This window comes from Meriones unguiculatus, chromosome X (genome assembly GCF_030254825.1).
Source record: "Meriones unguiculatus strain TT.TT164.6M chromosome X, Bangor_MerUng_6.1, whole genome shotgun sequence".
Lineage (NCBI taxonomy): Eukaryota > Metazoa > Chordata > Mammalia > Rodentia > Muridae > Meriones > Meriones unguiculatus.
Genome location: NC_083369.1, coordinates 114,854,563 through 114,868,934, shown reverse-complemented (window position 1 = coordinate 114,868,934; position 14,372 = coordinate 114,854,563).

Here is a 14,372-nt window from a genome sequence, read left to right as displayed (position 1 = left end):
TTCCTCCTTGCAACATATGATCCTAGCTGACAGTTTAAGATCTTCATCTTTAAATAAAATAGGCATCTGAAATAGATGGAGGGAGGGAACTATATGGGAGAGGTGGTAGGGAGGGGACTATGGTTGGGGATGGTGATCAGGTATTGGGAGGGGAAGGGGGCTGGGAGAGAATGAAACTCAGTGGGGATGCAACTCTGGGACAGGGAGGCTCCCAGGGGTCTATGAGGGTGACCCAACCTGAGATACCTAGCAGCAGGGGATATGGAGCCTGAAGTAGCTACCTCCTATATCCAGGTGGGACTTCAAATAGAAGGAGGGAGACAACAAACCACCCAGAAAACATTCAACCCAAAATTTGTCCTGTCTATAAGAAATGTAGGGACAAAGATGGAGCAGAGATTGTGGGAATGGCCAACCAATGAGTGGCCCAACTTGAGACCCACCCCATGGGAGAGAGCCAACCCTGACGCTATTAATTATACTGTGCTATGCTTAAACAGGAGCCTAGCACAACTGTCTTCTGAGAGGCTTCACCCAACTGTTTATGGAAATAGATGGAGAGACCCAGAGGGTCAAGGATTCCACAAAAAGACCTACATTCAGTTGGCCTGGGCCTATGGGGGCTCACAGAGACTGAACCACCAACCAAAGAGCATGAGTGGACTGGTCCTATGCCCTGTGCACAGTGTAGCAGATATGTAGCTTGTTTTTCATGTGGATCCCCTAACAACCTGATCAGGGACCCTCTCTGACTGTGATGCTCTCCCTTTGGGTCCTGTTCCCCTAACTAGGCAGCCTCGTCTGACCTCAGTGGGAGAAGATGAGCCTAGTTCTGCTGTGACTTAATGTGCCAGAGCACCTTGGTACCTATGGGCGACCTCCTTCTTCTGTGAGGGGAAGGAGAGGAGAGAATGGGGAGAGAGGTGTATGAGGGGTTGAATGAGAGGAGTGGAAGGGAGGCTGCAATCAGGTTGTAATGTAAGTAAATAAATAAATTGTAATAATAAATAATAATAGAATAATTGAGTAATAATCAACAATAGAATATTGAACAGTAAGAAAAAACAATAAGGCTCTCAGAGAATGGTGCAACAATCATGGAGCCAATATGGTTTTGAGCTAGCGTCTCTAAATATATGTTATCAGTGTGCAGCTTGGTGTTCTTGTGAGAATCCTGAGTGGGATTTGGGGGCATCTCTGACTCTTTTACCTGCTTTGGGGCCCCTTTCCACCTACTGGGTGGCCTTGTTCAGCCTTGATACGAGGTTATTTGGACTAGCATCACTGTAACTTGTTATGCCATATTTTGGTTGAAATCCCTGGCAGGTCTGCCCCTTTCTGAAGGGAAACTTTGGAGGATTGGAGCTGGGGGAAAGAAGAGGAGGCAGGGAGGGACTGGAGGGAGGGGAAACTGAAGTCAAAATTTAATATGTGAGAGAATAATAATAATAAAAACACAAACCAATAATAGATATGAAAACAGGATCCATCCTTCTGCAGCATACATGAAACAAACCTCAACATCAAAGATACCCTAATCTCAGAGTAAAGGGTTGGAAAATATTTTCCAAGCAAATAGACCTAACAAGCAAGTTGGTGTAGCCATTCTAATATCTAATGAAATAGACTTCAATCAAAATTAATCACAAGAGACAGAGATGGGCACTCCATACTCAAAAAGGAAAAAGGCATAAAGATGTTTCAATTAATAACATCTGTACCCTAAATTCAAGGGAAACACTTTCATAAAAGAAATATTATTAAAGTTTGAATCATACATTGACCCTTCCACATTGATATTGGGAGACTTTGGTACCCCACTCTCACCAATGAACACCCCTTCCAGCCAATCAAATTGGAAATTGGAAATCAATCTGGAGCTAACAGGATTATAAACCAAATGGGCCTAACATATAACTATAGACGGTTTCACCCAAACACAAAATAAAATACCTCTTCAGCACCTAATGGAACGTTTTTCAAAACTGACCACATACTCGGTCACAAAACAAGTCTTAATAGACGCAAGAAAATTGAAATAACCCTCTATATACTATCAGACCACTATAGATTAAAGCTGGATTTCATCAACAGAAACAGCAGAAAGCCTACAAAGTCATGGAAACTGAACATCTCTCTACTGAATGACTGCAGAAATAAATACAGGACTTTTCTAGAATTCAATGAAAAGGAATCCACAACATAGCCAAACTTGAGATACACAATGAAGGTAATACTATTAGGAAAGTTCATAGCACTAAGTACTTACCCTAAACAAATGTAAAGGAGATCCAAGATGGCAGCACCGGGAGAACACTGTGTCGAGAAGTAGGAGAGCAGTGACAGCACAGCAACCACCAGACAGAACTCTGGACTCTAAAACACCAGCAATTGTGTTTCCCAGGTGAGAGGAAGCCCCACAGTGTCAGAAGCAGTCCTGCTCAGGTCACCCAGGTAATGTGTTAGAAGAGAAAGTGGGGCAGAGCCTTGAACTCATTGACACAGGAGACAATTTCCTGAACAGAACACCAACAGAACAGGCTCTAAGATCAACAATGAATAAATGGGACCTCATGAAACTGAAGTTTCTGTAAAGCAAAGAACACTGTCATCAGAACAAAACGACAGCCTACAGATTGGGAAAGGATCTTCACCAACCCTATATCTGATAGAAGGCCAATATCCAGAATATATAAAGAACTTAAGAAGTTAAACAGCAACAAATCAAGTAACCCAATTAAAAAGTGGAGTACAGAGCTAAACAGAGATTTCTCTGGTGAGGAATATCGAATGGCAGAGAAATACTTAAAGAAATGCTCAACATCCTTAGTCATCAGGGAAATGCAAATCAGAATGACCCTGATATTTCACCTTACACCCATCAGAATGGCTAAGATCAAAAACTCAAGTGACAACACTTGCTGGAGAGGATGTGGAGAAAGGGGAACCCTTCTCCATTGCTGGTGGGAATGTAAACTTGTACAATCACTTTGGAAATCAATCTGGCACTTTCTCAGACAGTTAGGAATAGTGCTACCTCAAGATCCAGCTATACCACTTTTAGGTATATATCCAAAAGAAGCTCAAGTATACACCAAAGACATCTGCTCGACCATGTTCATAGCAGCTTTATTTGTAGTAGCCAGAAGCTGAAAACAACCCAGATGTCCCTCAGTTGAGGAATGGATACAGAAATTGTGGTACATTTACAAAATAGAATACTACTCAACAATTAAAAACAAGGAAACCATGAACTGTGTAGGCAAATGGTGGGAACTGGAAAAGATCATCCTGAGTGAGGTATCCCAGAAGCAGAAAGACACACATGATATATACTCACTTATAAGTGGATATTAGACTTATAATATAGGATAATCATACTAAAATGTGTATGCCTAAAGAAGCTAATCAAGAAGGAGGCCTCTGGGTAAGATGCTTAATCCTCATTCAGAAAGGAAAATGGGACAGACATTGGAAGAGGCAGAAAACAGGGAACAAGACAGCAGTCTACCACAGAGGGCCTCTGAAAGACTACCCATCAGGGTATCCAAACAGATGCTGAGACTCATAGCCAAACTTTGGACAGAGTGCAGGGAATCTTAGGAAAGAAGGGGGGAATAGATAGACCTGGAGGGAACAGGCTCTTCACAAGGAGAAAAACAGAACCAAAAAATCTGGGCACAGTGGTCTTTTCTGAGACTGATACTCCAAACAAGGACCATTCATGGAGATAGCCTAGAATCCCTGCACAGACGTAGCCCATGGCCGCTCAGTGTCCATGAGGGTTCCTTAGTAAGGAGAACAGGGATGGTCTCTGACATGAAATCAGATGCTGGCTCTCTGTTCACCTCCCTCTTAGGGGGGAGCAGCCTTTCCAGTCCACAGAGGAAGACAATGAAGCCAGTCCTGATGAGCCCTGATAGACTAGGGTTAGATGGAAGGGGAGGAGGACCTTCCCTATCATTGGCCTGGGGAATGGGCATAGGAGAAGAAGAGGGACAGAGGGTGGAATTGCAGAGGACGGAGGAGGGGGCTACAGCTGGAATACAAATTGAATAAACTGTAATCAATAAAAATAAAAATTTTTAAAACAAATGTAAAGATCTCATATTAACAATTTAACAGTGCACCTGAAAGCTCTAGAGCAAAAAGAAATAAGCACACCCACGAGGAACAGATGGCAAGAAATAATCAAACTGAAGAGTGTAATCAATAAAATAGAAAGAAAGAGCAATACAAAAATCAACGAAACAAAGAGTTATTTCTTGGAGAAAATCAACAATGTACTGAAACCCTTAGCCAAAGTAACTAAGAGATACAGAAGGAAGCCTGTTGTGTGGCACATGACTGCAAGCTCAACATTCAGGGAGGCAAAGGAAAGTAGATTATGTGAGCTGGAAGCCAGCCTAGTCTACAAATCGTGTCCAATATAGCCATGGCTACACAGAGAAATCCTGTCTCAAAAAACCAAGTAAGTAAGTGAGCAAGTAAGTAAACAAATAAATAAGAATTATTTATTTCTTAAAACCAAAACACAGAGAGAATATCCAAATGAATATGGGGGTCCTTGTATGTTGTATGTAACCTTCTGTCCTTGGAGGCCACAGATATTCACATTTGGCCCACGCGGACTCAAAAGGATCTCACTGTAAAAAGGGAGCTGGAGTTCTACCTCTCCCCTAAAAAGGTATCAGACCTTCTCAGTCTGACCAACATGGCCTCAAACTTTTGCATTCTCAACAAAGAGACATTCAGCAAACAAAAACTGCTGAATGAACCCTGGCAAACTGTGCAACAAGGAAACCAAGTTTGTCGGTAAAATAACATCTTCATCCGTATCCTTAATTTTACAATTTCAGTGTATGAGTTCCTATAAACATGGCCTTTCAAAGAATCAACTTGACTAAGGGTTTCAAAAATCATTCCATGCAACTATGCTACAACTGCATCATTGGAATGAAAGTGGCCCATGCAGAGCCACTAATATGAGAAAAAGCCACATTGTGCCTTCAGGAGAATTATATGACCTTCCAAAAGCAATCCAGATATGTAAATGTTATAGGGACCCAACATATGAACCATGACAGACAAAGCAATTGTTTAAGGCCATAGGGGTTACATTCAGGAGTCAACTGTGTCTGTGTTCTGAATCTGTGAACTTAACTAATTGCAGATAAAAGTAACTGAAAAAACAACTTGCATTATTGTGATTATTGTTTTGACCTTATTCTCTGAATAATACATATAATAAATATTTACATAATGATAACATTGCAATAAGTCTTATTAAGAAATCTAAAAATGTCCTTCAGCATACAGGAAGGCATAAGCCATTTACAGAAGTTGTCACAAATTTACCCAGAAAATTCTAGGCTATGCATAACAGACAGAACAATATTTTTAGTATCAATTCCACGCAATCTATGCTAGATTGAAACCGTATTCCTTGTTCTTTCCTCAGCACAAAAAGGAACTGGTTGCCTAACCACCAGTCTCTAAGAAGCTCAGATCTGGATCAGCCTTTTTCATTCAGTTAGGAGGCACCACTGCAACACTACTGATGGCCTCTTGACAGCAGATCGTGTGGGGGTGCAAAAGGGACTTGAGAGCACCCCTTGCCATTCCCAGCCCTGTTGCTCCTTCAACAATCCCTTGTCATGGCCTGTGACATTTGGCACCAGATTAGCTAGCTCTCTTGACCCTAAGGAAGTGGGTCCTCAGCATCCCTTCATTCAGAAAGTTTGCGTGTTTGCCCTGCTGCTGCATACAGAACCTCCAGGTGAGGCAGCTCAGGACTGGCCTGTTCAGGCCCGAGGACAGACATTCCAAATGCCTTGTGACCTTTACTTGGCTCGCAAGACCAACAATCACTTGAGTTCTGTGTACTGTTCCCCTTGGAGACCAACGGTCACTTGAGTTCTGTGTGCTGTTCCCTCTGGACGTGTTCACATATCTCAGAGAGTAGAGCTGCTCTTCTCAGTGACTACTGCTTAACTGCTACTTGCTTCAAGTCACCTTGGCAAGTACATTTGCTGCCCCTTGTGAGGGGTAGTAGCCCATTTCCCCATTTCTTTCTCAATTAACTTTTTTTGATTTTTTTTCTTCCCTTCCCCCTCTTTTCTCCCCTTCCTCCTCTTTTCCCTCACCCCTCTTACTCTTCAGGAAGGAGAACCCCCCTCCTTTTCACCTGCCCCAGCATATCAATTCACAGCAATACTGATCACCTTATTGACTAAATGGCCAGACTTGTGGAGACAGTCCAGCGAGCCTCAGCCCGGAGGTTACCTTCTGAGCTTAGACCGCAGTACACACAGCCTCCACGGCCTGGGACCCCCTTTAGTATCCCCCAACCTTCACGGCCTGGGACTCCCTTCAGTGTCCCCCGACCTGAGTATGACCCCTCACTCCAGTGGGGGAAGTACTTGACCAGCAACAGAGACCTGGACTTTGCACCTCTGGGGAACCTTCGACCGACTAGGCACAAGTTCAGGTGCTCAAAGCCTTATGAAGACCAGAGATTCAAAAGACCTGACTCTCTTACCGCAGATAGCCTGCAGCGCCTCAGAGCTCTTATAAAGACTTCAGGCAGTAAAAAGACCTTGGACCCCATGAAGGAACTGAAAGAGATCAAGAAAAAGGAAGTTCCAATTCCTTTCATGGTTCCAGAGTGCAGGAGTAAGCAAATGAGCAGGGAAACCGGCCCATGTGCCTTAAAGCCTGCCACGAAAAAGAGACTGGCGTCATCTTTTTTGCCCATGCCTGAGAAGGTGAAAAGAAGACTAACTTTGTCTACTGTGTTAGAAGAACCTGTGGACACAGTAGCTGTGCAATCTTCTGCTGACTCTTCTGCTGACCAACGTGGACTGTTAATCTCCCCACATATTCAAGGGTCCCTAAAGACTTCCCTATCTGCCCAGAAGTTCCAAAGACCTCCCACTTGTGCTAGAGGAAAAATCATACATGCCTCCTCTTCCAGAAGGGGTTTTAAAAGTTTATCCTCTATCAAAGAGGTCTCCAGTCTTTCTAATCTTCCCCAAAAGGATTTTAGACAAGGCCGCTCTGATCAAGCGGACCTCCAATTGGCCCCATCAGACAAAGATGGCTTTAAGCCTTCTCTGAAAGGGGAGCTTAGTGATTTATCATTTTCCCTAAATGGATTAAGTCTTACCAGCTCTTCCCAATGGAGCTTAACACCTTTGACAGCTGTCAAGGGGGACCAGAGAGCTGCTTCCTCTCAAGAAGACATCCAAATATGTTCCTCATCTCCCACAAAGGGCCCTATGCAATCCACTTCTAGTAAAGTGAGCTTGGGTCCTGACCCTGCTGACCAAGGGGGTTTCAGAACTTCCCCATTAAACCAAGAGAGCTTTAAAAGTTCTCCACCATTAAAGAATGGGCTCAGATCATCTCTTAAAGCCCAAAGGGGCCTAAACCCCAGCACAACTCCCCAAAGGAGCCTCACATCGCTCATACCTACCCAAGCAGAAATAAAAATTTCCACATGTACACCAGGGGCTCAAGGACCTTTGCCATGTTCAGAACGGGCTCTTGAGAGTTCCACACATACACAAGAGGTGGTAGGAACTTGCAAGTCTGCCCAAGGTATTTTCCTGACTTCTTTAAACCTACAAAAGGATCTACCACCTTCACAGACTTCCCCAGGGGTTCTGAGTCCTTCCTATTTTGTGAAGGAGGGTCTAGGATTGTCAACATCTACAGAAAAAGGTCAAAGACCTATGCTTCCCCCTAAATGGAGATTCAAAAAATCTGCTATGAAAAGGAACCATGAACATTCCGATACTAGCAGGAAATTGATAGATGGTCCCTTTGAGCAAGGGGACTTCACAGTGTCCCTATCAGACCAAGAGGGTTTCAATTATTTCCCAGTGACCAAAAGGGCCCTCCTGACTTGTCAACAGGCTCCAAAGAGCCAAATATATGCCAAGACACTCCAAGTGAGCCATGCAGGTACCACATCTGTCCAGGGTACTCTGACAATACAACCTCCCCAGGGGTCTCTAGAAATTTCTGAAAATGTCAGGGAGATTCTTGGAATTTCTACATATATACCAGATACACTAGGACATCCAGAACCTGTTCAGGACTCTCTGAGTACTACCCTATCTAATAAAGGGACTGTGGGACAGGATATATTTACAAAAGGGGATCTAGCCATGTCCACACATTTAGAAATGGCTTTTGGATGTGGCATATCTACAAAAGATGATCTAAGACATATACTATCTGTACACAGAGTTCTGGATGTACCCCTACATGATCAATGGGCTATGGGAAGGGACACATGTACATCCTACACATCTAAGGAAGTGGATTCCTTCGACTCTGCCGGCCCGCAAATCCACACAGGACCTTCCCAAACTTCACAGTTGGCTGTGGGAACTTCCCTATGTCCGCAAGAGTATCAGCAATCTGTCACAACTATACAAGATGTTATAGACTCTTCCCCACTTGCCCAAAAGGCTGTTAATTTTTCCACATGCCCACAAGTATCTCCAGAACATCTGTCAAATACCCCAAAGTCTGTGAATTCTACCTTATCTGCCAAAGGATCATTAGAACCTGTTTTGCCCCTCCAGCTGGCTCTTGAACCTGATCTCTTTATACAAAAGTCATTATCCCCTTCTTCATCTGAAGAAAGTGTTCTTGGAAGTTCCACAAGTAAACAAGGAGGTCTAATAAATTGCTTACCTTCCCACAAGGCACTTGGACCTCCCACATATGCACGTGATGCTCTAGAAAAGGCCAAGCCTACACAGGGAGCCTTAGTAACTTACCCTCATTCTGAAGCCACAGTCAAGACTTGCATATATACACAAGACACCTTAACACCTTCCCCATTTGAAGGAGAGACTCTAAGATCTACAATATCCACACAAGGTGCTTTACAATCTTCCCCATCTACACAAGAGGGTTTTGTGAATACCCCTTCTCAGGGGAGAGATATTAGGCATTATCCCTCTTCCAAAGTAAACCCCAGACATCTCATTTCTACGAAAAAGAGGTTAAGAGATGATCCTTCTGACCAAGGGGACTTCATAACTTTCCCATGTGAGGAAGACAGCTTCAACATTCTCCCTTCTGCAAAAAGGTTGCACGCAGCTCCTCCTGAATCAAAAGAAACATCAATAGCTACAGCTACTCCTCAGGTGAGTTCCACACCTTCTATATCTGTCCAAAAGTGCCTGGAATGTTCCACATCTGGCCAAGAAACTGTGAAAGCATGCCCATCCACCCAAGGACCTCCTGGACATTCCATATTATCCCAAGAAGCTCAAGGTCCTGCTCTGTCTGCCCCAAAGGGTCTACTATGTTTACCATCTGCCCCAGGGCTTCAGGGACATTCTTCACCTCTGTCAAGTGCTCCAGAACATTTCTCCTGTGTTCAAAGTACTCCATCACTTTCCAAATCTAAGTTAGGTGCTAAGAAACCATCCTTATCTGCACAAGGGTCTGAGGGAAAGTCCACATCTGCACAAAACCCTGTGGGACTTGTGCCACAAGAAGACCTGATATTTTCCATATCTTCCAGAGCATCTAAAGATCCTTCTTCCTCCCATCTTCTTGTTGGAGAACATTTAACATCTTCCCTAGGGTTTGCAGTACGACCAGAATCTAAGCAGGTGGGTGTTGGAAGTACACCATCTATCTATAGGTCTTTGAGACATTCAACATCTGCCCCAGAAATTCTGTGTTGTTTCCAATCTGCTCAGGGAACAATAGAACCATTGCCATCTACCCAAGGGGTTCGGAAAACGTTTGCATCTTCACTAAAATATACACAACATTTACCCCACCACCGTGGAGATCTGAAACATCCCTTATTAGCACCCAGGAATTTAGGACATGCCCTCCCTGATCAGGAGCCTCTGGAAACTTCTTCATGCTCAACTGGTGTTAAAGGATCTTTGGTGTCTTTGCAAAGGACTATGAATCTTTCCCCAACTGCCCAGAGTACTATTGGTATTTTTCCAACTACCCAAGGGGCTCTAGGACCTCTGTTATCATTCCCAAGTGAAGTGGGAACTTTCCAATCTGCACAAAAGATGCTAAAACCTTTTCCACCTGCACAAGCTGCTCTGGAAATTTCCCCTTCAACCCCAATGGCTCTTGGACACTTGCCAGTGGCTCCAGAGCATTCAGGCCTTTCTACATCATCTCAGGAGACTCCATTATTTTTGCCACATGTTCATGGAGATCTAGGAGAATTTCAATATGGCTCAGGGACTCTAAGTTTGATGCCATCTACCCAATGGCAACACAAAAGTCCCTCATTCTCAGAACAGAGTGTAACACCTTTGCCCTCTTGCCAGGGAGCTGTGGGACATTCTTCATCTGCACAGCAGACTCTAGAACTGTCCACTCCTACACAGGGAACTCTAAGATATTCTCTGCCTGGTCCAGGTGATACGGCACAGTCTCTGTCTTCCCAGAGGATCTCAGGACCACTGTCATCTGTAGGAGTGGATATGGGGACATATTTTCATGCTCTGGCATCTCCAGGACATTTCACAGGTGTCTTAGGGTTGCAAGGACCTATGCTGTCTAAACAGGATCCTGTCAGAATTTCCTTACCTGTACAAAAAAGTCTCAGACATTTGCCACCTGCTCAAAAGGCTGTGGGACATTCCCTGTCTGCCCAAAGAGATCAAAAAGTGTCCATCATAGAAAAAGTGACTACAAAACCTTTGGAAACAGCTAAAATGGCTCTGATAAACCCTGGTTCTTTCCAAAGAACATTAGGATATATTCCATGTGACCAAGATGCTTTAGGACATTTTCCATCTAGTGTAGGAGCTCTTAAATATGCCCAAACTAATCAGAGGACTCATAAATGTTTGACATCTGCCCGAGCGGCTCTTGAAAATTTGCCTTCTAACTCTAAGGCTGTAGAGAATTCTGCCACCGGTGGTCTGAAATCTTCCTTATCTTCTCCAAAGGCTCTTGAACATGAAATTTCTGCCAAAGAGCCTGAAAAACTTTCTATATCTGCACCAGGTTCTCTGGGTCTTTCACTACCTACCCAAGAGGAGGCTCTAGAACATTTGCCACCTAATGTAGGAGCTCTTGAACATCCCTCAATTAATCAGGGGACTCAAGGATATTTGACATCTGCCCAAGAGACTCTTGAAAAGTTGTCATCTAACTCTAAGGATGTAAAAGTTGTTCATGACAAAAATGGTCTGCAAACCCCTTTATCTGCTCCAATGGATCTTGAACATACACTGTCTGCCACAGAGCCAAAAGAACTTCCCATATCAGCATCAGGCTCTCTAGGTCATTCACTAACTATCCAAAAAATCCCCAAACATTTAGTGCCTTCTTCATTAGGAAATCTGGAAACTTGCCAATCTGCCAAGGTGAGACTCAGAACTTTGAGACCTTCACAAATTGTTCTGGAATCTGCTCCAAGTATGTCAGGGTCTCTAGGAGATTTGTCATCTGCTTTAGGGAATATGAGAATTTCTTCATTAGCAAATGAGACACCAGAGCAATCACAGTGTGCTGAAGGGGATGTGGAATCTTCTCCCTCAGCAACAGGAACTCTAGGATGGATGGCCTTTGCCCAAAAGTCTTTAAACAATTTCTTATCTGGACGAGAGATTTTAGAAACATTGCCACCCTCCCAAGAAGCAGTGGAGAATTTTCTTTCTACACAAGGGGCTGTGGAACTCTCCACATCCACAAAAGGGAGAGTAGAAAATTTATCACCTCCTAAAAGGCCAGGGAAACCTACTTCTCCTGCTGGAACAGGTGCTCTAGGTAGATCACCATCTTCCCAAGATACTGGAGAAACAGCATCATCTGTCCAAGGGACTATAGAACCTTCATCATCTGCTAAAAGTGTTCTAGGAATTCATGCTCCATTGGAGCAGACTCTGAGTCCTCCCCAATTTACCTTAAAGACACCAGAATCTTTACAATATTCCCCAGAGGTTTACAAAACTTCAGATTCTATCGCATGGATTCCAGAAACTTTGGAGTCTATTAAAGAGGCACTGATATCTTCTGAATGTGCTCTAGGCCCTATCATATCTGACCAAGTGATATTGGGACCACCAACATTGCCCCAGGAAACTCTGGACCCTTACACATTTGACCAAGAGTCTGTGAAATCTGTTCCATCTCAAATGGGACTTTTAAGACCTTCCTTAACAGATCAAGGTTTTCAGAAAATGTCTTCAAGTGCAATGTCGTCTCTTCGAGATTCGCCACCTCAGCAAATCTATGGAGGAAATTCATTGTCTACACAAGGGGATCTGGGGTTGTACATATCAGCACAAGACTCTCTTGAACACTCACCATCTCCTGAAGGGACTCCAAATCTCTCCATTTCATCCCAAGTAGTCCCGGAACCTTGTTTGAACCAAGAGGCTTTAGGAATTTCATCCTCTGGTTCAGGAGATCTTGAACTTTCTGAATCTTCCCAGGGGACACTAAGAATATTGCCATGTACCCAAAGCACTCTAGAAATATCATCTGTTACCCATGAGATGACAGAATATTCACCATCTGCCCAAGATTGGTGAATATCTTAGACTGCCACCTCCTTCAGTGCAGATTCTGCAACCTTTACCACTTACTCCTGAGGCATCAGAACCTTTTGCGTCTACCCAAGCCAACTGTAAGGCTTCAAAATCTGTGTCAGCGACTCTAGAAACATTGCCATCTGTGCCAGGACCTCTAGGACTTTTGAAATCTCATGAAGGTGCCCTGGGCTTTTCCATATCCAACCAAGGGATTCTGGCAACATCAACACCTCTCCAAGAAACTCTAGAACTTTGTAAACCAACCCCAGGGCCTCTCGAACCCATGCCATCTACCCAGGAAACTGTGGGACCTTCCTTTTCAACAGAGTTTCCGGGACTGTCCATTTGTCCACAGGGAGACTTTATTCCTATCACTCCTCATGAAGACTGCCTGGGAAATTCCCCTTATTCCAAAATAAGCCCTAGAATTTCTAATTCTACCAAAAGGATGTTGAGATGTGTGCCATTTCCTGAAGGGTATATCAGATATTCCCTTTCAGAACTTAATGGCTTAAAATCTGTTGGTTTTGCCAAAAGTAGGCTCACACCTTCCAAGGATGTGAAAAAGGACTCAAGTTCTACCTCTACTCCTCAAAGGAGTGTCTCACCCCCAATATCATCAGAATTGATCTTCATATCTAGTACTCCTTCTAAGGAAGATCTCAGACGTTCACCAGTTCCATCTTCACGAGGTGGCTCCAGTTATTCTAATTTGGAGAAGAAAACAAGATCAAAACATGCCTCTCTAGACCAAACAGGCCTCAAATCTGTGCCATCAGATGGAGGCTCCAAAGTTTGCCATTCTTCCAAAAAGGGGGAAAGAGCTTCCATTTCTGACAAAAGGGGTGCAAGGCTGAAAACTGAGCCCAGTGGGAGCTTCTCCACTTTTGCTTCTGCCAAGGGAGTTTCTAGATCTTCACGATCCCATGTGGAGTGCCTCAGAAGTCCTCCATCTCCACAAGGCATCCCTAGATGGTCCAAATCTACCAAAACAAAATTAAAAAAGGCTCCCTCTGACCAAGCAGACTTTCAAGATTCCCATTCAGAATGCAAGGGCTGCAAACTCTCCTCTTCATCAGAGAGTGGTTGCAGACATTCTTCATATGCCAAAAGGGGCCAGAAAACAAAAGAACAAGAGAGCATAACACCTTCCATCTCTACAGAAGAGGGTGTAGGAACTACTCCCATTCATGAGGAGAACCTCAGACATTCCACCTCTCCTCATGTGACCCCCAGACATACTACTTCTACTAGGAGAAAATCAAGGCATGGACCTTATACCCGAGAAACCATCCAAACTTCTCCTGCTGACCAAGAAGGCATCAAGCCCTCTCCAGATGAAGACAGTCCCCATGGGGGTGTCAAACCTTGTTCATCACCCCAAGGAAATGACAGACACCTGGATTCTACTGAAGAGGGCCTGAAACCTGCACTTTCTGTCCAAGGGGGAGAGAAACCATGTGCCAAAGGGGAGCCCATGGTTCTGCTTCCTATCCGATGGGGACTCATATATGCACCAATTCCGAAAGAGAAGGCCGCATCATTCCTTGCTATCCAAAGAAAAGTCAGACATACTGTATCTCTAGCAGAACTGAGATCTTCTCTTTCCTACCAAGGGAGAGACACAGCCTTCCAGTATGAATATGGGGAGCCCATATGTAACCCTTCTGTACTTGGAGGCCACAGATATTCACATTTAGCCCCATGTGGACTCAAAAGAATCTCACTGCAAAAAGGGTGTTGGAGTTCTAACCTCTCCCCTAAGGAAGGTATCAGACTTTCTCAGTCTGACCGACATGGCCTCACACTTTTGCATTCTCACCA